The 26299-nt window shown below is 36.1% G+C and overlaps 1 pseudogene; it reads left to right on the top strand.

Annotated features, from left to right (window-relative positions):
- The first annotated feature begins 22702 nt into the window (after nucleotides 1-22702).
- The window catches only part of LOC149545601 (disease resistance protein Roq1-like), an 80154-nt pseudogene continuing 76557 nt past the window's right edge, over nucleotides 22703-26299 (top strand).

The following is a 26299-nucleotide window of genomic DNA, read 5'->3' as shown; positions in this document are numbered from 1 at the left end:
CAAAAGAAACAAATGCTCATACCTATTCATTCGGCTAAAGTCAACATACGAGAATGGAAGGGAACACTAGTTATATGCCTCCTCACATATTAGTACTAGAAATAGACTAAAAATAGAGCTAAAACACAAAAATGGAAGAGCCCTACCTCAAAAACAAAAGGGAAAAAATAGGAATGCTCGCAATAAAATAATTCCTCCCCAAAAACTACCTAAAGTCTCAAAAAATTGAGGTCTCTTTGAGCCAGATCCAATGAGATCAATCTCACAATGATCCCATGCCTATAGGTCTCACAATGAGTAAAAAGACAATACCTCCTTAAGAGGATTGGGATTTTTTCTCTCCAAATTTCTAGTTTGAAAATGGGAACTTCATAATAACTTAGTTTTGAGGATATATATTCCCTTTAAAAGTGAAATATTAAAATAGGAAAATAAATGGCTCACTAAAATAAATCCCTCCTTAACCTAGACAAAATTGGGTAGTTCCAATTAAATGGAATTCAACTATGGAAAAGTTGCTTGTAAATAAAATAGCAAGATCAAAAATCAAAATGCCCTCAAAACATTAAATCATAGTATTCATTAATAATTTTTTTGATAAATGTGGATATCAAAATGCACAAAGACAATGTTGGTCTCGTGACAAATGCAAATGAATCCAAATTTATTAAATCACCAAGGGGTTTAATTAAAAATTAAACAAGATAGGTTGCACATATAGGGATGACATTTTCTAGATATAAATAGTCAAATCACTAACTAAATGTGTCACTACTGGGGATATAAATCCTCCACACTAAACAACATGATCAAGTGCAATTGCATATAATAATATAGCCAAAGTGATAAATGCATTAAATCATGTGATTAACCATTTATTTAATTACATTGAAATAATCTATTTACATCACTTACTGTATCATAAAACATCTCTAAACAAGAATAAAGTAAATATATGTTGCATCAAATCATAGTATCCTAAATCTAATAAGTACACCATATAATCATAAATAGAGTATATGTCTGAATACATAATAATTAGATACCATCATCATGTAGATATGATCAAACTTAACAACATAGTATCTATTAGTTATGATATTGGCATTCAAAACATAGTATCTGACCATCAGGTCATCTTGAATGTCATCCAATATGAGTATCAAAATATCTCTCAAATCTAAAATATAATAAGGTATAGAATGCAAACATGAGAGGCACTATATCCTCCCCCACTAGATCCTAGAAGCCTACAAAAGGATAAGGGTGCAAATCTCTCAACCATATAACATCCTCCCAAGTAGCACAAGTTTCATCATTTGGGTCCAATTGGCCCCTTACCTACTGTAAATCTCAACCTCTAAGGATTAACCTCTAGCGTTGAAGGACACGAATGGGATCCAAAGAAAGTTACCCATCCTCCAACTATAAAGAATCCTATACAAGTACATGGATCACATCAGGAATATACTACCACAAAATAGAAACATGAAAAACATCATGGATGTGTGATATGCTAGGTGGCAACACTAGTCGATAATAAATAGGATTGATCCTCTCAAGGATCTCAAATAGTCTAACAAAACATGGCACCAACTTAGAGTCTTTCCCATAATTGATGGGGCTCTTCCATGGATGCACTCTAAAAAACACCTGGTCACAAATTGAAAAGTGACAATCCAACCTATGGGAATCATTATACTTCTTTTGTCTATCCTAGGTAGTAACAAAATTCTTCTAATATGAAGAACTTGTTTCTCCATATCCTAAAGCATCTCTCGACCTAAAATTTCTCAATCCTCTAAACAATCCAAACTTAAAGAGGTACAACATGGTCTACCATACAAGGCCTAAAAAGGTGACATGCCAAGAGAATTGTGGTACCCATTGTTATAAGAAAACTCAACAAGGTACAAATAGTCCTCCCACTTCACCTACCTATATCTAACATAATTTGATGAGGGATTCCATGCAATCAAACAATGTCCTCCAAGAAAACATGTGCTATAGATGAAGTTATGTAGGGTGTTCTCATGCAAATAAAATGTGTTATCTTGGATAGCTTGTCCATTGTCACCATGATACAATCATGTCATCATGATGACATAGGCAACCCTGTGATAAAATAAATGGATATAGTATCCCACTTCCACTCTAGAATTGTATGCAAATGCAAAAGGCCCACTAGATTTTGATGCTTTTCCTTCACTCTTTGACACTCAAGACATCAAGCAACTAAATCAACAACATCATGCCTCATCCCTGCCCAAAACTATAACTATCTAAGGTTAGCATGCATCATCATGAAACCAGGATGTATGGAATATGGTGTATGATGTGCTTCCAAAAAAATCAAGGTATTAATATCACCTAATGTTAGCACATAAATGCACCCCAAGTATCTCAATAGTCCATTGGACTCTAGGGAATAACTTTAAAATGTCCCCTCAAGGGTATGTCTTGACTCAATCTCTAAACTCACCTCTTGATACCATGTGTTACTAGGTAAGACCTCTAAGATACGGCCTCATAATTCCACTCCTAATGAAAAAAGTGATATTTGATTCCATCTCCTACTCAAGGTATCCAAGAAAACATTTTATTTCCCTTTTATGTAGAGAAAATCAAAATCATACTCACACAAAAAATCCATATGACATTTTTGTGCATTCAAGTTTGGCTGAGTAAAGATATATTGCAAGCTATGATGATCACTATGAAGCTCAAACATGTGCCCCAAAAGGAATTGTCTCTAGTGTAAAAGTGCATCTACAACTACTGCAAGCTCCAAATCATGAGTGGGTAGTTAAGCTCATGGTCTTTAAGCTTTCTAAATTCATATGCAATCACATGACCATCCTGCAACACTACAACCACACCCTCCATTGACAAATATATGTAAACCATAAAATTTCCTTTAGGATTACATACAATAGGGGTTTGTGCACTGGTCAATTACTCCTTTAGAGCCTCAAATGTTGACTCCTACTGATCTGACCAAAGATACTTCTTTCCTTTCTGCTAAAGAGAAGTGGTAGGATGAGCCATTAGTGAGAAATCCTTCATAAACCGATAGTAGTAACTAGCCAATCTCATGAAACTACAAACCTCAAAAACACTAGTCAATGCCAGCCAATCCATGATAGCTTGAATTTTCTTTAGATCCACTACAATACCATCACTTGTGATGATATGCCCTAAATACATCACTTTGGACTAGAAGAATCCACATTTCCCTAGGTTTTCATACAAATGATGGACTCATAAGTATTGCATCACCCAGGATAAATGGATCTTGTTCTCTTAAATAGTATTTGAACAAATTAATATGTTATCTAAGAAAATAAGGACACACTAATTGAGGTACATGTGAAATACTCTATTCATCAAACTCATAAACAACAATGGCTCATTGGTTAACCCAAAGGGTACAATTGTAAACTTGTAATGCCCATAATGTATACAAAAAAGTTGTCTAATCAACGTCAGCCTCATAAATCTAAAGTTGATGTTATCCCAACTTAAGATCAATCTTTGAGAACACTCTTGGTTACTTCATCTAATCATGCAAGTTATCAATCCTTGGCAAGGAATGTTAGTTCTTCACTCTCACCTTATTCAGTTGCTAGTAATCAATGCATAAATGCAATGACCCATCTTTTTTCATCACAAAGATGACTGGTGCACTCTATGGGGATACACTATGATGAACATGGCCCTTGGTCAATAATTCATCGAACTACAATCTAAGATCACTCAACTCCTAAGTAGTCATATGATAGGAAGCTCATGAAATAGGCCCAACTCCTAAAATTAGATCAATACAAAAATCAATGTCACACTCTGGTAACGTACCTAGTATCTCATTAGGGAATACGTCTATATAGTCACAAAGGAGTGGGTGATCATCCAAAGTTACCTCATAGCTCTCAAGCTCCTCAAGGTCATAGATATAGACTACAAAAATCTAACATCCATATCTCAGACTCTACTTCAACTACTTAGCTAAGATTATCTAAAGTGAGAGTGACCTCTAGACCACTACACGCTCCACCTTCTCACTTGTGTCATCCACACACTACACCAACTTACTTTGGCAATCTATATTCACCTGATGGGCTACAAACCAATCCATAACCAACATAATGTCATAAAATCCTAAGGGTATGAGACAAATATCAACTATGGTGATGAAGGTTCCCATGTCCAACAGACAACCACTGACTATGGAATCCATAGTCACCTTAGAACCTATCGTGCAACCACTAGCCCACATTGTTGAACAAGGGATGGTGAAATAAAATAATTTGAAGCACCTAGATCAATTAATAATATAGAAGAATTACAATGCAACATACCTATAGTCTCAACTAAAGTACCATAGTGCTCAACTTGGTGATTTTTAATTGCTACAAAAGCTCTATGGGATCTACTTGCATCACCCACGATAGGCTCAAACATTTCTACACCACTATTTGGTCTTGAAGATGTCTTTAGAGTTCACTCCACTAATCTATGGATGAGTTTACCACATGAAAAACATGCTCCTCTAAAACTAGAACCAAATCCACATCCACCCTGGGGAGCACTAGAATATGGTGCAATCCATCTACTAGAGTCCTATTGATTATCCTTAGATGGATAACTCTACTGGGACTATTGACCTCAAATTTGAGCACCCCCCTTCCCTCCTGTAGCACTAGAATCTTTCCTACCCTTATGTTAATACTAATGCTATAATCAATCCTAACAACCATGACCGCCTCATAAGGATGTTGACTGGGCTTGGCCCTATCATGTGAAATGTGTCTGAGGAGGTGGTACACTTTTCCCTATGGATCATGTATTATGGCTCTGAAATTCTAGTCTAACATTGAACCCCCTTGCCAAATTACTCTCATCAATTCTTTCCTTCTTTGTGGAAAATGCAAGTGTCCTAGGGTGGTGAAAACGGATATCGCTAATGATAGAGTCTTTAATACCCTTGACAAAATGTTGTGCAAGGAGTACCTCATCATAAAGATAGCTTGAATATTATCTCAACCCAAGAAACTGCCTCTCATACTGATCTACTAACATGTTCTCCTATTTGAGCTCACAGAACTCATCAGCATGGGCTTCTCGATGTTGTGGAGGCACACATTTTTCCCTAAACCTCTTCTCAAAGATCTTCCAAGTGAGATCCATTATACTAATCAGGAGCATCTTGCTCTCTATATCCCACCAGAAAGATACATGGTCTCTCAACTATGTAACAACATAATGGGCTTCAAGTTGCTTCCATAAGCATGGAAGGAAAAGCAACATCCCATATCTAGTAACCCATGTCTCAGCCTTGAGACCACCTCCAAGGCCATCAAACAGTGGTGGTTTAGACTTATGAAGGTCTCTCATAATATCCATTCAAATGTAATCTCTATCAACCCAACAATGGCCTCTCCTATGATAATCACCACCACTAGGTGGTGTGTGAGAACACTCATGTTTGTGCCCACATTCTTCTCCCCTTCATACCTTGATATGTGGGAGTCTCCATGGTCAGATACCTCTTCTTGGCCATGATCATGTCAGTTTTTCTCAACTTAAGCTCTAAACTAACCTATAATATCCTCTAACAAAGGTATCAATGCCTTAGTAATAACTTGATTATTATTAGCCCATCCTCCCACATCATCTTGACACTCCTCCTCATGATGTTCTTCTTCATCATTATTCTATCAATTATTCCTTTGAACACCAATCCTACATGTAAGAGGCATCTATAAGGGAGAATGAAGATAAGGGTTAGAGTCATACACAAAAAACATAAGTATCATAGCATAAGCCAAAATAAGATACTATTATGTATAACTAAAATGATTTCATAGTGGGAGCATAACACAGAGATCCCGATGTTGCAACATGGGCTTTGATACCATATGTAATGCCCCATATGAAGATCCTTGGAACAAGGATAAATAAAAAGCCAATTTTTTTTTAATAGGTAACAAGCATGGATTCAAACAACATCAACTTGCAACCGATCAAAGAACACAATAGAAGACTTAACCAAACTATCCAAGCAACCAATGATTTCCAAGCATGACTACTTACCAATAGATTCCTTAACCAACTATAAAATTTTAAAAAACAATAATATACTTAATCTCCAAAATAGCAAGAACTAGGAAGGTCTCCATCCCAATTGGGTATCCAAGACACCCAAACTCACTTTCTAAAGGTGTATGAGAAGGATCCCTATATTCCATGCAAGGAAGTACAAAAAGCTAGACTCGTGCAAGTGAACAAATGCTCACACAATAAAGTATCATGCATCACATGAGGAATTGCTCTGCTACACAAGTAAATAATCAATCGCATGAGAGAACACTTCATCGTGTGAGGAAACACCTTAAGTGTGAGCTAGTACTTTCTTACACAAGTAAATTATAGGCTATGTGCAAGAATGTGCACTCTCACATGAGCATATACCATGGCCCATATGAGAGAATGCTTTCCTCATGTAAGGAAACACATCTCTAATGCTAAAATAACTAACATCAAATATAAAATGTGTAAATGTAAGCATGGTAAGAATAAATCCTTCAAACTCAAGAGTACTAGAAATACATAAATTGAGGCTCAAACACTCAAAAACATGGAAAAGAAAATGACATGTAAATTAAGGAGAATCAAACCATCTACTCCATAGTATCTAATGTAATCTTGTAGAAAAGAAAAATCATAATGAACATACATGTGCATAAATCAACTATCTCAATAAACTAAAATAACATAGATCACATGGAAAACATACTCCAAAAAGATACAGAGAACCATGTGAGCATCCAGCTCTGAAACTAAATATGGAGGAAGGCCAATTGTGTATGTTGGTCCTCAACAGTGGTATAGGTAGATATGCCTACCAATGTCATGGAACTAGTAGGCCTACTCTTGTGATGCTGATGGAGATAGTGATCTAACCACAAAAATACACAATATAGTCTTCCATGGCTAACACTCATGCCAAATAGTGAAAATGACTAAAACCAAGCTCATGAGACAATGCAATGCAATAGGTCTTGGTAAGATGCTCTATGGCTCTACTACATAGGGACTCTAGTGGAGTGTAGATCACTTGGGACTCCCAAGCTAAATATTGTGTGGAAACTCTCCCTCGAGAAATCGTCACACTGTGTCCTTGGTAAACCTATATAGACACACCCTCAGATCAACCCATACATGTATTCCCTTTTATTATCTTATTTTTATCACCAATTAATTCATTAAGTTATCACTTATTAGAAACTTCTTCATGTCAACCTTTTCAAGAACATGACCCAAGGTTATGAGAGAAGCCCCTCCACTTGTCTACCTTACATACCCGTGCACATTGTCGATGAGTACCTATAGGAAATATAGTTTCCCAACCAACCCTAGTGAACATAACTCAAATGGAATTAATTGGGAGTTTAAGTCTTGTAAGGACTCGATAAGTGCAAGCTCATGTATTCATGTGTGGACACACCAACTACATGAAAATAATAAACAACAAGGGTTGGATGAGAAACAATCAAATAATCAAATATAAAATCATTCCATTGAGCACATTGTTGGGAGTATGAATTTCACATGAATCCCAATGTAAGAAGAATACATCCATAGTCAGATTAGATTCCTTATAGATAATTCGAGTCCACAACTAATGCCAATGCCAAGAAACACCCAAGAAAAATAGGTGGCTCGCAAATCAAGGTGAAGTAAAAAATGCCCAAAAAGTAATGTTGATGAAAACCAATGAAATTGAAACCATAGTTCTAATCAAGTATAAAAACCCCATATATAAAATAAAAGTTGGGTTTAGAGTTTGTATGCAAAAATGACCAGCATAATGGTCCAAAACCCCACACCAAAAGCAAAAAATGCTCATGCCCACACAACCGAGTAGAGACAAAATATAGGAATGAAGGGGAACACTAGTTCTTTACCTCCTAACATGTTATTACCATAAAGAGACTCAAAAACAAGGCTAAAAAACAAAAATGAAAGAGCCCTACCTTACAACCAAAAAGGAAAAACTAGGAATGCTTGCAATAAAATAATCACTCCCCAAAAATTTCCAAAAGTCTAAAAAAATTGAGGTCTCCCTGAGTTGGATCCAACGAGATCAATTAGACAATGATCCCACACCCACAGCTCCCATAATAAGTAAAACAAAAATACCTCTTTAAAAAGATTTGGGATTTTTTCTCTCCAAATTCCCAATTCAAAAGTGAGTAGTCCATAATAACTCACTTTTTGGGATATATATTCACTTTAGGAATGAAATATTAAAATAGGAAAATAATTGGTTCACTAAAATAAATCCCTCTTTAACCTAGACAAAATTAGGTAATTCCAATTAATGGAATTCAACTATGGAAAAGCTATTGATAATTAGAATAATAAGATCAAAAACCAAAATACCCTTAAAAGATTGAATTGCAATATTCCTTAATAATTTTTGTGGCAAAATGTGGATATCTAAATGCACAAACACAATACTAGTCTTGTCATAAATGCAAATGAATCTAGATATTTTAAATAACTAGGGGGTTTAATTAGCAATTAAAAAAGATAGGTCACCCATACAAGGATAAATTTGCTAGGTATAAATAGTTGAATCGGTATCTCCATGTGCCACTAATGGGGATATAAGTCTTACACACTAAACAACACGATCAAGAGAAATTACATATAATAATATAGTCGAAGTGATAACTATATTAAATCACATAACTGATCATTTATTTAATTACATTAAAATAATCTATTTACATCACTCACTGCATTAGAAAACATCTCCAAAAAAGAACAAATTAAATATATGTAGCATCAAATCATAGTATCCAGAATCCAATAAGTCCACAATATAATCATAAATAGAGTGTATATTCAAATACAAAATAACCAAATATCATCATAGAGAATCATGCCACATCAATAAGTATCATCATGAAAATATGATTAGATTGAATAACATAGTATCTATCATCTATGATATCGAAATATATTATATGACCATCAAATCATCTTGAATATCATCCAATAGGGGTGTCAAAATGTCTCTCAAATCCAAAATATAACAGGGTATAGAATGCAAACATAAGAGGCACAACAAGTGTGGATGAGAAATGGAGAAAATGGAGGGGCTAATATAGACATTAGAATTTATTAAATCTCATAGGTTGGTTGTCTTAGGTGTTAACACACAATTATCTGAAACATAGAATCCAAAGAGAAAGGGCTAAAATAGGGCTTCATCAACGGTGCATTGTGCCCCTAATTGGTCCATCATGGGTGCAATGTGTCCTTGATGCATTAACAACACAATTCACCTCTAATTATAGGTGCACAAACCCCAAGCATAATCTAAGTACCCCAAAATAGGTTTCAAAACCTATAAATCATGTTCAAATTCCAAGGAAACCCTATTTCAATGCCACGAGAAGATTCCAAGTTGAAAGATGTATGTAATGGAAGGGCCTACAAGAAATAGATCATACCTTATGTTTATCACCATGGAAATAGGAGTTTTAAAGAGGATCTATTTGGTTTTACCCTAATTCTATCTAGGAGAAAGGATACAAAATGGAAAAAGAAATTAAAGAGAGGGAAAATGGTGATCTTTCATTAAAAAGGTGTTAAATGCTCATTAAATTAGAGTGCTTCCAACTTAAGATGATACAAATACCTCAAAATAAGTTAAACATTAATGACATCCAAGACCTTTCAAGCTATTATAATTTGATGAGTTTATATCTCAAAATACATTAGATATAGAAATGGATTAATAGATTGAACTCCATCATAACCATTTACAAGTTTTGATACCCTCCAAGGAAGAAGTCTTGGATAAGTTTAAATGTGTTCTATGATATCAAACTCGAATGAAGTAGAACTACGGATAAAGGAGAATATAGAAAAGGGATAAAGATTGTCGATTAACTATATACAAGTTTAGGTTTTTAGATTTTTCCCTCTTTAATATGTCATCATGAAAAAAAGTGGAATAACATATTAAATATTATTATTGGTTCAATGAGAGAAAACTAGTAGCATGATTATCCAGTCATTGGAGAGATATGATTCATTAAATATGATATTGAGAGGAGATAAAATCATGTCCCCTTAATAGGATGAATGAGTTCAAAGAATGTGGGTGTCATCTAGAAATCGATAAAAGGTTAGATCATGGATATATGAGACACATGTAATTGATAAGAAGGTGGTGAGAGAGATGGAGGGAGAGTCATCTTGTAGTGGTATGATAAACCATAAATTGGTATTATACTTGATGTTATGGACAAATTTATAAGGAACTAGGCTTACAATATACCAAGTTGGTGCCAAAAGGTCAAGTGAAAATGTGATCCTTCTAAATTTATAATATAGTCTACCATGATGACCTTATCATGATATTGTAGAAGGATCTTTATAAATACACATAATAAAACTACACATAAGAAAGCATATAGAATAAAGTAAAAATAAACCAAGATTTAACCCCTAATCAACCTAAATATTATTTGACTATCAAGATGATGAAGATATAAATTTTAATAATAATAAAAATCACATATCTAAAATTATTTTTTTCTCTACAATAATGAGTATGTATCAAGAATGAAAATGATATGTCTATATTTTTATAATTGGATTAATCATGATCAATGGATTGTCAACAATTGTTAGAAAGAGGGATTACTAGTGGGGGGGGGGAGGTGGTGAATCAATATTCTACAAACTTTTGTCGCCAACTAGATATTATTAATTACTTTGAATCATGCATAGAAAAGTAAACAAGTAATGTTGAATAGTAATAATAACCATACATAAACCATATTTTTTTAACTAAGAAAACCCTAACCAAGGAAAAACCTCGGTGGGGATGACACCCACTAGATGATACACTAATGTATATGTTCCTTGTTAGAGGATGGACCCTGTTAAATGAGAAAATTCAATGTAAAGAGTCCATGTTAGGAGACTTTGAATCCCTATTAGGAGATTCCAACACTATTAGGAGTTGTAGTACAATAGATAAAAGAAGAGCTTACTGCCCAAAAAAGTAACTAAACTTTAAGTTCCTCAAATACAAATGTATAGATGCTATAATTTCTTCTAGGATGATCTCTAACCTTAGTTCAATCTAAAATTACAAAATTAGGTTCTCAAAAACTTTTTATATATCGCTTCACAAAATGTTCATATATCACTTTTTATATCACAACAGCATACATCAAAAGCATACTTAATCTCGCAAGATGTCCTTTGCATAAATACCATACCTTTTTACAAATTATTGAAGGGTTAGCTAAGACCATAATATATATACCAACTTAGAGTAAACATTTAGGATGTCAACCCTAATTGGTCAAGTAATTATTTTGTAAACAAAATAATTCATTTACCTATAATTACATTGTTATGTTTTACTAGTAAATCATGAGTATCTCTTTTTTGTACTATCTGTACTAATGTATGAGATTATAAACATCATCATCAACATGTATACTATCTCCATCTAACTTCACTAGTCATAAAATAATGTCAAAAATATTTTACATATAAAATAATTTATTGTTGTTATACATGGTGTAAATGTGTATTCATGAAACCTTGGTGTAGAATGCAAATGGATTAATGAAAAACTAAACTAAACCCAAGATATCATCGTTAGAATGTAATCTCTATGAGTGTCTCATGTTTCCATAACTAAAACTGCTAAAATAGCTCTCATACCAGCATCTTAGTGATAGTTCTAGAATGGGAGAATGCTTAAAATGCAGATTTACAATGGATACGTGCAAGATCTATGATTGAAATGTAGATTATATTCTATTAGGATGAATATGCAATGAACTAACAAGTAATAAACAATGCTAAATAACACAAAATAATTCTTAAATGCTATGAAAATGCTAAAATGATAAATCAAAATGTGCCTATAGTGCCGATGCCTAAGACTTGGGTCCTTTGCTTCTTGGATTTCCTTCTTATTTATAGGATCTTAGAAAGTGTTGGGGTAAGAATCATGATTTTCACCTTTGACTGGGGTGAAAGTAAAACTAAAAATATCTCATAAGAGACTAGGTGGAAGAGTCCAACAAACTTGGTTTTGAGGATAATTGAGGATATCTTTAATTCTTTTAAAATTAAAAAGGGAGATTTTCCTTTTTGTGAGGATAAATGATTTTGTTGATTTAATAAATGTGTAATTTACTTTCAACACTTTGTCTTTTCTTCCTCCTTTTTTGAATTTCATTTTAATGAATTTGAATTATTTTTCTCCTATTTTAAAGTTAATTTAGGTCTTGTGAATTTGATAGGTGATTAATGACCTGATGTGATTTTTGATTTGAAAGTTTATTGTGTCTTTTCTAATTTTTCTCTTTAATTTGCACTGATTAATCAAAACTACATGATTTAAGTCTTTGTCAATTTTTGGCTATCTACAAATGCCCCTCTTTAAGTTAATATGTGAAGCATATTAGTTCAAAGACCATCTTGATTTTCAAAATTTAGGTCTAATTCTAAGGATTGGATGTCTATTTGTTGATGATATGATGTCTGATCATTGACAATTGGATGTTTTGATTGTCATTGATTTGATGATTTGATGGTGATGTTGATTTAATGATTGCAATGGTTTTGGTGGGCTTGATGTTTTAAAAAAAAAATGTAGCTGGTCTAGGACATTTTTTATATTTTCCAAAAAAATTGATGCCCCAGTTTGGTATAGATATATTGCCCCCTCAGAAATAAAATTGGAAGAAAATATGGAATTGCAAAAGTTGAGTAGGTTCTAATTTTATTTCTGCAATGTTGATGAGAATAGTTGGTAGGGAATATGTAGTCACAAAGTGATGAGTAGAATCAATCAAGTAATGTTGATATATAGAAAAAGTACCCCCCTCAGGATAAAGAGTAGGGAAAACTAACATGCCCATCTCAAGCTATAGAGTAGGAAAAATAACTGGGTCAAGATAGAACCATTAGCTAAATAGCTAGATGTTGGGATTTGATTGATGTAGAATGATCACTTGTGATAAAAAATTGATGTAATTGTTTGGTGTTCAGTTGTTCAAGATGAGATGGGTACCCCTAGTAAGTAGAGACCTTCGAATTAGTCATAGAGAGATGATGTATGTGGTGTGACATAGGGTTGATTTCTAGAGCTTAATTTTATTGGCTTATCATGTATGTCATTTATGATGAGGATCCTTTTGTGTTGAGATCTTCTAATGTTGATGATTCAATCTTTTTGATATATAAGATAGTTGAGCTTTTTGATGTTTGGACTTGTGCATTTGATATATCATGGACTTATGTATGCATGTGATGGTCCGATTTGATGATTATGGTGGTAGTGGATGCATTTAGCTACTATAGGTCTATGTCATTTCATAAGTCTTTAGGAGAAATAAGGGTAAAATCTGCTTAATAGATTCAGGGATATGTTTGCACTAGTATGGTATCAATTGAATCTAAGGTCTACTTGCCTAGGTTTAATAGAGCCTAAAGTAGAAGAAGGATCATGCCTTATAGTTGGCCCGATGTCTAAAATAGCATGTTGAAAATGGGAGTTAACTGCCCTTAGATGTGTTATATTCTCATTGGGATAATTGAAAACCCTCCAGCATTTTCAAACACCAACAAGATGGTGACTCCGCTAGGGAGATAAGATGGGCAATAAATCTTGTTAAAAGGACAAGAGTCTCTGGAGTTCATTGAAAATTTCAGTCCTACTCTCAATTGGGTTTCTCCCATCCGAGTCACCAACAAGATGGTGACTCTATTGGGGACTGCATATAGAAGAAGCTAAAATCTCTGGCATGAAACAGATTAGATACAAAAAATATATAGCAAGAGGTGTTTCTTATTTCCTTGCTGAAGTTTCATGCACCCTAGTAAGTTTTAATCCATTTACAGTAGTAATTTCAAGGTTGAATATAGATTATGTTAGTAAGTTTTATTTCCAATCAATTCAACCAGTTGTGGATTTCATAGTACTACTATAATTTTAGAGTCAAAATTTTTTTAAAGTGGTTTCTCTCTTCAAGGTGTTTAAAGTTTTACAAAGTTCTACAAAGTGAATTTCTAGTTCAGATCTATCATGTATGATTTATATTAAATCTTTCTCACAATCGTGAGTGGCAACTCTCTCTAAAGGATCTATGTACCAGTATAGATCGGTTACCTATAATTTTTTTCAAGAGTTTTCAGTTGACCTAGGTAGATTTGAAAGTTGTGTCAAATTTTTAAAACAAGAAGAGAGATATATATGAATTTCTAACTAATAAGTTTAGAAGTGTTGTTTGATCTGTTGTCATAAGTTTTGAAATGATAAAAAATGAACCAGAGTTGTGATTTCATTTAATTCCCCTCAAGGAGATGGTGACTCTACAAAGGATATGATCAGTGGTGTGAGGAATTGAGATCAACACCAGGCCAATCAGCAGATCAAATTTTCATATAGAAACACTTGAGGTATTTCATTTTCATGATGTTTTTTTTGTCATGAAAGAAAGTAGGTTTTACACATGTGTTCTCCATCAAGTGAGTTTCAACACTAAGAAGAGGACAATAGTTGTAAGGTTTCATACACTTCATTGATTAAGCTTCAGCTATTGTATTTAAGTTTTTGAAGTGTACTTGAAGAAAGTTATTTAGGCAAGATTTTTCGTATTGAAAGTTTGGTTCAAAATTTACAAGTGGTAAAATAATTTCAAAATATTTCTCATGAAGTGTAAGTGGTGACTCTTCAAAATCTCTGTGCCAGTGCATGTTTTGTTTTAATTTCAGAGGCTTTCAGTATTTGTGGGTAGATCTAGTTTGTTGGGAAAGAGAAAGTATATGTTTCTTGATTAATGGTTTATGTGGTTGCTTGTATCTGCTAAAGAAATTCATTTCAAAGGGTGAATCACTGCTGTGATTTCATTTTCCTCTTCAAGGAGGTGGCGACTCTACAAAAGATTTTATCTATGGTGTGAAGGATTTCATATTTACACCTATGCCAGTCAGCAGATTTGAGATTTCAGAAAGCAACACATAAAGGTATTTTTAGTTTTCATGTATGTACATTTTGTGAAAATTGAATGGTAAAAATGGATGCCTCCATCTAGTGTTTCAGCACTAAGAAAATAGAGGTAGGAGTTTTTGAAACAAAGAGATGGATTCTGCGTCTAGGTCTGAAAATAATGTGCCAACCCCTAAAAGTGTTCGTGCAAATATTGCTAGATTGAAAAGAAGGATTCATGATAAGATTGTTTTAATGTTAAGAAGTACAATTGGTGATATTAAGGGTCTTAGTGGATTTCAAATTCACATGAAATTCAAATCAGTAGTTATGAATCTTGATGAGTTTTTTACACCTGGGGGGTCTTCCTGGCTAGTGGTACTCTTAGAAGTTTTTATGCCATGTTTAGTTGATTGGCCAACCAAGATAAGATTAGATAAGATGTGTGGAATCCAAGATTTTATCATGGAGGTTGAAAATGTTTTGAAAGCTAATGAGTCTAATGTTAACGAATGTAATGAATCCTTTGAAGATGATATGGAAAATGAAGAGTCTCGATTTTATGAATCAGAGAATAGTAATCAGCAATTTGATAATAGCCATAATGGGGGTTCATCTTCTTATGATAATGAATATAAAAAAGAGGAACAGTCTTACAGTAGTAATAGTCTTCCTTCTAGTGATGAATGTGATTGTTTTAGGATGTCGGTTGTTGAGGTGTTGTCAAAAGAAGAAGATCTATGGGATAATCAAAATTCTAATTTTTCAAAATATGTTACTAATAAGTCTACTATTGTAATTTTGCCAAGCCATCCAAATAATAATCATAGCCAAGGAGAAGAAACTAAGGATGGAGTCTTGTTAAGCGTTGATGAGATTTCTGATTTGTTGGCTCATGATTTTGAAAGGTATGCTATTCTATCTAAGGATGCTTGTGTTTTACCACATTTTGCATTTCCATACAATGAATTCATTTCCCCTAAATTTTATGCTGAAGAGGATATAGTTTCAGAATATGCTATGTCAAGTTTGGGAGGTGTATGTGATGGTAATTCATGCATCAATACACATGACGACTTCTATGTTGAAAATGAAAATGTAGAGATAAGGTCTATTGTTGATTCATTTTCTTCTTGTTTTCATGAGGCCAAGATACATTCAGATTACTCATGTGATGAGAAAAGTAGTACTAATGAAGTGGTTTATCCTAGTGAGTTATTCGAGAGGAAATTTGATATGGATCAACATATTTTTAGAAGAAAATTTCATGATATTTCTTGTGATTTGGGATCTAATCATTTATTTGAGTGTGAATAAAATGTAGCATATGTTTAGTCTAATTTGTGGAGTTGTAATGACCCTAGCTATAAAGGTCAGTAAATCCCAATAATGTACTGTGGCAATTCATCAAATAGTTTGCAATAGGCTCTGATACCACTGTAATGACCCTGACCAAAATACTAAACTTTGTCAATGTGTTTATGCTTGCCTAGGAAGCATTGTATGTGATTCCTCCAGGAAACTCGCCACGTGAGAGGCCACCAATGGATGAAATATTAATAATTGAACCTCCTTGTCCTGTATCACGCATGTGTCTTCCCATAGCCTTAGATACCAACCAAGCTCCTCTCAAATTTGTTGTAACAACTTTGTTCCATTCATCCTCTGATAAATCTATAGACTCATGTACATCACCTTTGCCCACCAAAGCTTAATCTCCACACACTTCCATGAAATATTTAAGAAATACTCCGAACACTGCTCTAGGTAATGCAAAAGCCGCCAACAAAAATATGAAACCCGCATGAAACTCGCAGTCGCGGGCAGTGGGCTTGTATTGCTGAGACAGCGGTTACTTACTGACGAATGCTGGCGTGATGGCCTAAACTCGCACAAGTCTCTAACACTTCCGTGAACTTAATGCCCTTCAAAATGGTGTCCCTGTAATCTTGTGAAGAGAGATCGACCCATTTGCAGAGAGCACAATATTTATGTTGACAGCACAATTGTAGAGGAAATCGCACTCCAATCTCAAGTATCTATAGTCGTGCATTCACTCAATTTATTTGAGTAAAAACTTGACTGTTCACAGAAATCGCACTTCCCGCGTGTTGTCTGTTGCTAATGGAAAATGGAGGGTAGGACGGCCTAGAATCTGCCCGCGATCTGTTCCTATCAGCCCACTCTGAGTCTTTGGAACTATATTATTGATGGAAACGGATCAGAGAGATGGGTCTGGACCCGACTCTGCTTGGAATGACAATAAGATATGCTACGATCTGCGATGCATTTATTACTCCCTACTCCACGCTATTAGTCTTATACGAAATCGCTGCTGTAATGACGGAGGGAAAGATGGGTTTATCGATCTTGTTCACATGTAAGACCCAATGTTTCCTTGCCCGCGTGATCCTGTTCTTTCAACTTGTGCTCTTGGGTTCCAAGCTTCTTTACATTCGATTTCAGAACGGTGGCATCCACCAAAAAGTGCGTTTTAAATAATTATCAAATGACTCTCATGAATCTGAGTTGGTTCCGTAATCGTTGGAACGCGCTCATGGAATCTCTTTCAAAGCTGGAATTTGGAATCTGTGCAGACTTGGCAGCCACGGGACATGAATCTCATGTTTATTGTATTTATCGTTATTAATCAAAAGGTCGCTTGCTCCCTTAACTCCATCATCGCCTAGATTCCATCTTGGTCTTCAATCTGTTTATCTGAACATTCAGAACCGATGGATCTGAATCAAATCATTCAATGAACAAAACTACAAATTGGCCTTAAGCCGCAATTAATCACCTTGATGAAATGACTGTATCGTCACCTCCAATCTGCTATAATTCAGATGATATTTCACACCCTCAAAATTGCATACCAATTGAGAGTTATCGTTCTCAATGGCCAGTTGTGACAATTGTAGAAACCCTAGGTTCCACAATGCACCCGTGATTGAATGACAATCTGAAAACAAGAGAGATAAAACAACTGCCTGATTCGAATGGAGCCCCGGGGTGCCTATTTATTCTTTTTTCTCCATCCTCTCCAGAGACTTCTAGAACATTTTTGATCTTATCCCTCAAGTGACTTTATTAAATATTTTCCAAGTCACTTTATTAAATACAAGGTCATCTTTTAATATTTATTTATTTAATTAAAATAACTAATTAGTCGTCCTTGGACAACCATTAATTAAATTAATTAAATTGAACTGTCACCAAAAATTGGGGACATGACAGTCCGCCCTTCCTGAAATTGCTTGTCCCCAAGCAATGGCTAAACCATGAACCAATCAGTCTGCCTGGATCCCAAATGTAAACCTGTGTATCATCCCAATCCGCATCATACTCCCGTGGAGAAATCATCAATACCTGTAGCTGAGAAACTATGCTCAATATCCAAACAACTAACAACTCTAAGGGAATCATCTGAAAACCAACTCTAGATGCCTGTAGAAGAAAACATTCTGCGGAACTCAAGCCAACTGAAACATCAAATCTATCAAAACTCAAGCCCCCGTCAGAATGACACTTGCACCCAACTGCACTGTAGATATGACAATAGCTATAGGTACCTGAATTACTGCCAGCAAATCCAATCTCTGAAAAACTACTCCGAGCGTGTCGATGCGGCAAGCCGAGTAACTTGCTACTACCAGTTTTATCTTCAAAAGATGGTGCCAATCTATCCCCTAATGGATGATAAGAAACTGGAGCCAATCTACATCTGCATGAAATAAAATCTTCTACCTCTGTGTCAAAAGAGAAACGATGAGCGTACCCTACCGTATAATGCCGGTAAGAACCTCCAAATTCTGCTGCTAGCTCATCATCACTGAACTGGTAATCAACATATGGCTCCATTTTCTGACTCCGAGTGACTGTACGCTGGATAGGATCCTGTGCATTCCGCTCAACAAACCCTTCCTCGAGATCCTTGTGAGGTAGCATAGTAGAAAGGACCTCTATAATCTTCTCAACCAATCTGCAAATAACACTAGTATCATGGATGAGCACACCTTCTGTCACTTCATGCGAGTCCAAATGAACACATGCACTGTCGAGCAAATACTCCATGAACGGTTCAGTGCAGTAAAAATTATATGAGGAAACATTAACATACTCTCCTTTACACCACAACTGGTCCTCCTAAAAGGGTGGCATACTCAGCTGTACCACACTATCAACTATCTGAGTAGAACCAATCTGGAAACTGGACTCTACCGGTATCCCAAACTCATTAAGACCAACTTCCTCCAAACCCTGAACATGTGTGTCAGTCTCAACAATAAGCTCCTCAAAAGCAACTATAGGAGTGTACTTACCATCATCTACCTCAATAGTCAAATGAACTGGGTCTGGGGCTGGTTTTGACCGCAAATGCTCCAATTCCACGGTCACCTCCTTCAACTGAAACTGCGACTTTTGTAGATCCTGCCGTGTGTCCTCTAAAGCCTCAGTAGTCACTATGAGCTCTTGGGAAAGCTCACTCACTCCTCTTCACGATCCAAGAGTGCCTCATATGCTGTACTTCCCCATTCAACCAAGTGATCACGGTCGGCTACCAATTGTAAATAATCCTGCTTCAAAATCCGAACAGCTTCACGCAAGGCATGAATCTCTGCCAAAGAAAAGTAACCACTGTTGGACTCATCTGTCATAGAAGTACCCCAACTAGTAACAGCCAACAACTAACGAACAGTATCAAAATGCTCACAAGCGATAGCAATGTCTCGCTCACTAACTTTCAATTGGCTAATCACATGATGGCTCTGGCTAGACCGTCTTTTATAAATTCCCTCTGACACATTGTCTAGAGGAGTGTGTTGAAAGATACTGGTCTCTGGATTATTATCATCCATATTTTTTGAATCAACTTTAAAAATCATATCAACATCCAGAGTGTCAAAATCTGTAGTCCTGCTGTCAAGCTCTTCTGTACCTAAAGAAACTGTCAAGGAAGCGAAATCTTCAAAACTGTTCACTTCATTCTCCCGGATGTCATCAAGGTCAAAACGATCCTGTGACTCATCTGTACATGCTTCCAAATATGAAAAACCTTCAACACCTTTCAGCAAGGATGGTCGACTGGAAATATGAACCAAACCCAAAAACGGTGCATAAAAACTAATACCAACATCGGATGTTCTGCTGGCACAAGGAAAGATAACACTGTATATTCTGCTAATCAAATCCATGATAGTACTCAAACAATCATGGCTATCATAAAGTGCTAAAGATCTTCGGTTGACTAAATCCCAAATGATGTTGAAACATTCCCGAATCCATATGCAAGAAACAACTGGTAACTCAAGCAAACTACTTACCTGAGTAATGTGACCAATACCAGCTAACTTCACATACCTGTCTGCCATTGTCCTTGTATCCTGGATGTGAATGCAAGATGAACTCGTAGCATTATCAGCTACCATATATGATCCGTCAAATGTAGAAAGCTGAGTGCAAGATGAACTCAGCTCCATGTCGTGTTTATTCCCATGTCTCTCCCAGTCCTGTAATGCCAAAGTTGCTCGAGTGTCCTCAAGCTCGCAAGAAAGCTTGACAACTTCCTCCTCCTTCCTCCTCAAGGCATCTGAATAATCTTTGGTAAGGCTAAGAAGATAGTCACGGTCTGATAGAAGATGCAAATAGCTCAACTTTGTCGTTCCCATTCCTTCACCAATTGCATGTAAGTCACAACAAGAAGATTTTTCTTGAACTCCCTTATGTCTTCCTTGTAACTGAATCATCTGGATGTGTTCTTCTAACATCTCCCGCATCCTGTCATGATGAGATAAAGAAGCCATAATACTATCTTTGCTCACCTTCAGCTGGCTGGACCAATCATGTGAAGTACCACCAATTTCATCCTCATGTGACGAAGCATCTAACTGAGCCTGGTACTCTTTGTCAGCAAAATCATAAATGCTCGATGTCTACTCATTTTCACCAAGTATCTCATCATCATGCACAATGACATCTTCATCATCATCTGAACTCACTTTACTGAAATCATTGCTTGTCGGAAGAGTACATGAGACATCACCCTTGGAAAGCTCGTATTCAACTGTCTTAACTTGAGTGTCAAGTTGACAGTTACTATCCATCAACATAATGTCCTTCACCGCTTCTTCCTGTGACCGAACTGAAACCTCTGACCGGTTGTACACTTGTTTCTCGAACTCCTCATTAAGGTTCCCAGTAACATCTCTCATTGTATCAGTCAATGCTTTGTGAGAAGATGTGCCAAAATGAAATCCAGTTGATTTATTCACCTTAGCTGGGACGGACAGCCTGTCAAGCATACGGTGGTGTTTAACCAACAGTTCAGACATGTTATGTTTGATTTTTCTGAGCTCATCCTGAATGTCTGAATAGTCCTCCTTTCCACAATTCCGACTCTAAATACTGCGTCTATTACTTGTCCGAGATTGTGTCCTTGGAGACTTGGTGTTGTACCTATCCATCTTGGTTGAAGTAGAGTGCTGATCACTCATGTAATTCGGTTCTCACCCCACAGGATGGCAAGAAAACGGCTCTGATACCACTGTAATGACCCTAGCTATAAAGGTCAGTAAATCCCAATAATGTACTGTGGCAATTCGTCAAATAGTTTGCAACAGGCTCTAATACCACTGTAATGACCCTGACCAAAATACTAAACTTTGTCAATGTGTTTATGCCTGCCTTGGAAGCATTGTATGTGATTCCTCCAAGCAACTCGCCACGTGAGAGGCCACCAATGGATGAAATATTAATAATTGAACCTCCTTGTCCTGTATCATGCATGCGTCTTCCCATAGCCTTAGATACCAACCAAGCTCCTCTCAAATTTGTTGTAACAACTTTGTTCCATTCATCCTCTGATAAATCTATAGACTCATGTACATCACCTCTGCCCACCAAAGCTTAATCTCCACACACTTCCATGAAATATTTAAGAAATACTCCTAACACTGCTCTAGGTAATGCGAAAGCCGCCAACGAAAATATGAAACCCGCGTGAAACTCGCAGTCGCGGGCAGTGGGCTTGTATTGCTGAGACAGCGGTTACTTACTGACGAATGCTGGCATGATGGCCTGAACTCGCACAAGTCTCTAACACTTCCGTGAACTTAATGCCCTTCAAAATGGTGTCCCTGTAATCTTGTGAAGAGAGATCGACCCGTTTGCAGAGAGCACAATATTTATGTTGACAGCACAATTGTAGAGGAAATCGCACTCCAATCTCAAGTATCTATAGTCATGCATTCACTCAATTTATTTGAGTAAAAACTTGACTGTTCACAGAAATCGCACTTCCCGCGTGTTGTCCGTTGCTAATGGAAAATGGAGGGTAGGACGGCCTGGAATCTGCCCGCGATCTGTTCCTATCAGCCCGCTCTGAGTCTTTGGAACTATATTATTGATGGAAACGGATCGGAGAGATGGGTCTGGACCCGACTCTGCCTGGAATGACAATAAGATATGCTACGATCTGCGATGCATTTATTACTCCCTACTCCATGCTATTAGTCTTATACAAAATCGCTGCTGTAATGACGGAGGGAAAGATGGGTTTATCGATCTTGTTCACATGTAAGACCCAATGTTTCCTTGCCCGCGCGATCCTGTTCTTTCAACTTGTGCTCTTGGGTTCCAAGCTTCTTTATATTCAATTTCAAAATGGTGGCGTCCACCAAAAAGCGCGTTTTAAATAATTATCAAATGACTCTCATGAATCTGAGTTGGTTCCGTAATCGTTGGAACGCGCTCATGGAATCTCTTTCAAAGCTGGAATTTGGAATCTGTGCAGACTTGGCAGCCACGGGACATGAATCCCGTGTTTATTGTATTTATCGTTATTAATCAAAAGGTCGCTTGCTCCCTTAACTCCATCATCGCCTAGCTTCCATCTTGGTCTTCAATCTGTTTATCTGAACATTCAGAATCGATGGATCTGAATCAAATCATTCAATGAACAAAACTACAAATTGGCCTTAAGCCGCAATTAATCACCCTGATGAAATGACTGTATCGTCACCTCTAATCTGCAATAATTCAGATGATATTTCACACCCTCAAAATTGCGTACCAATTGAGAGTTATCATTCTCAATGGCCAGTTGTGACAATTGTAGAAACCCTAGGTTCCACAATGCACCTGTGATTGAATCACAATCTGAAAACAAGAGAGATAAAACAACTGCCTGATTCGAATGGAGCCCCGGGGTGCCTATTTATTCTTTTTTCTCCATCCTCTCCAGAGACTTCTAGAACATTTTTGATCTTATCCCTCAAGTGACTTTATTAAATATTTTCCAAGTCACTTTATTAAATACAAGGTCATCTTTTAATATTTATTTATTTAATTAAAATAACTAATTAGTCGTCCTTGGACAACCATTAATTAAATTAATTAAATCGAACTGTCACCAAAAATTGGGGACATGATAGGAGTACTAATAATACAGACAAGGAGAAATCAAATTTTACATTCTCTTCACACCCAGAGACACAAGGTGAGTTACAATTTGATTCATATAACTCATTGAATGAAGTAGAGTACCAAGCTTTTGTGTTTCTAGTTGAAGGAATCCATGATTCAGCCAGTGGTGATCAGTTTCAATTTGATGTTAGTTTTTATGATCATGTTGAATCATTTTTTCATAGTGAGAAAGATGAGGAAAATATGTCTGATTTTTATATGCACTATGGAAGTAGTGATATTAGTTTTGTTTTGCCTAATGAGCTGATTGCAAATGTTGATATGTTTGGTGAAACAAAAAAGAATGAGAATTTTAGTTTATCTCAAGAAGATGTAAATGAAAATTAAGTGCATGACAGAGGTAAGGATTTCTGAAACTTTTTGGTGGCCCAAGGCCATCACTTGTACATAGTAGAGGCAGTTGTTTTTGCTTTCAATAAAGCTGTTCGAGAGAGCTTTTGTTGTTCAGGTGTGTGGTCTGCTTCTCCTAGAGATCTAAAATCTTACCATGCCCACAAGGGGCATGCATCCAAAGACAGAGCCACTTTTGGGACTCAAAATTGCATTCTCATTTTGACCGTCCATTTTGAAAATTTTGAGAAATCAAGCCCCGTAACTACTTTTGATGAGATTGTACCTGGCTGTCAGTATGAGGCCTAAGTGGTGTTTAATTTTTCTAACACCCTTTATTCAATGCATCTAAGTGTTCTTTGAAGTGAAATTGACATTCTGAGTCATTTGGCGAAGTCCTGTTTTGAGCTAGTTTCAAATCTATAGTTTCACCCCAATTGTCAAACAACGAAAGGAGGTTGTGTTTGCACCTGAATATCTCACACCCAAAATTATATCATGACCTGATCCTTTGAGAGTATCTAATAAAAATACTTGAGAGCCTATGTTTCATATTTTGAGTCACTTTGAGTTCATTTTCCTAGGTTGTGAGTCCCTCAAAGTTGGTCAGTTACTGTTTTCCTGCATTTTACACTTTGCACCTAATTCTGGGAAGCCCTGTTTGATGTGCTATAACTTTTGACCAGTTGACCCAAATGCTAAAATTCCTTTTGAATTCCTTTTTAGATGTCAAAGACTTGTTGTGTTTCAAGTTTCAGCTTATGAAAAATCTATTTGATCAATTTTCAAATGCGATTCCAAATGCAATTTCTATCTTTTTACTAGTGTTAGCATTTGCAAATTTGTCAAGACCCCTGTTCAAGATGTTATAACTTGAGATCTGTGATTTTTTAGATTGAATGGATTGTACCACTATTTTTCCCTATTAAAATACTCCAACTGTGTCAGTTTTTAAGTCTTGATGAATCCATATGCACACTTTTCCAAGTCAATTCCATTTTCAAAAAATGTTTTCTGTCAGTGTTTCTAGTTTACAGATTCCAAGTAGCTCACTTTGACCACTGGCCATTTGTGTCCTGTTATTTTTCATGAGCCCAAATCATAGATCCATATTCTCCTCATGACAAAGAACCAGTGCCCCAATTTTTGTCTTCCCAAGTTTCAGTTTACCAATTTTTGAAGCCAATTCCGAACCCGGTTTATTGTTTTCTGACATGTTCTCTTGTAGGCAATTCTGAGTGAGTAAATTTAATAGCAAATATCTTTTGACTCTGAATTTTTCATAAGACAAGATCTGACAAGGTGAAAGTATGTAGAGCAAAGATTCAATGTGCCAGTTTTTAGGGCCTGGTCAGTTGTCTGGGTTAGTTTTTAAGGCTAGTCAATTGACCTCTTGACATGAAATTCATAGTTTGCAGATCAATGGTAAAATGGGTTCTAGTTTATTAATCAGTGGTTGAACTTGGTTTTAATTAGTCTAAGATGTTTAGTTGGTCAGTTTGGAGTATCAGTTGTCTGAAAATGAAAAAAAAATTAGCCAAACCCACTTTGGGGCCTGACTGATTCCATCAGATCGATAAGGCATTGGGAGATTTTTGAGATAATGTGGAAAGGGATTAAAATTTCATAGTCAAATAATGATGTAAATGGTGTTGATAAGATTTTGGGAGAAGATTTATACCAAAACTACTCTATTAGAAATGTGATTAGGTATTAAAGTTGTACCAATTCTTGAACAGATAGAGGAGCTGAATCTAGTGATAAAAACTAGTAGAGTAGTGAAGGCTTAGCTAGTAATTGGACCAAGAGCCAAGTTTAGCACCAAGCATAATGGTCACTGGTCTAGAACTCCTAGTGATAGTGGGAAATTTGGACTCAACATCAATAAACTTGTTCAAGTTTTGCACAAGCTCAGAAAAGAAAACATATTGCAATGCTTGCAATTGCTTCATTTTCACATTGGTTCTCAGATATAATCTATCTCAACTATAAAAGATGTCATAAATGAAGTAGGAGCCAAGAAAATAAAGAAACACAGGCAAAATATGCAGGTATAGTGAGCAAAGTCCTCCATACAAGAGCCCACAGCTTGAGACAAAGCAGACCATCATCTAAAACAGAGGAAGGCATCAGAGTTTGAGGATGCCATCAGAGCAGTCCCATGCAAAAGTCAATAACACATAGTTCATGTTGAAGACTACTCCCAGGTAATGAAGGAGGTGTCCATCACTAGAGGCTAAAAAAAAAAAGGGAGATGCTGCTTTATATAAAGCATGTAGCAGTCAATTAGAAGAGGAGACTCATGCATTAGAAGTCTACGCCAACCAAGAACGCATCCATGCCAGTACAGAGGAACCAACCATGGAGAGAGAACACCAACAAGGAGTACCCATGATGAGAGAAGAGGTTGCAAGGTAGTGACGGAGAGCAAGTCCGATGGGGTTT

This window comes from Cupressus sempervirens, chromosome 7 (assembly GCF_028749045.1).
Source record: "Cupressus sempervirens isolate cs-2001-9-10 chromosome 7, ASM2874904v1, whole genome shotgun sequence".
NCBI lineage: Eukaryota > Viridiplantae > Streptophyta > Pinopsida > Cupressales > Cupressaceae > Cupressus > Cupressus sempervirens.
Note: the sequence above shows the minus strand (reverse complement) of the source record. Positions and strands in the feature narration are given on the sequence as shown.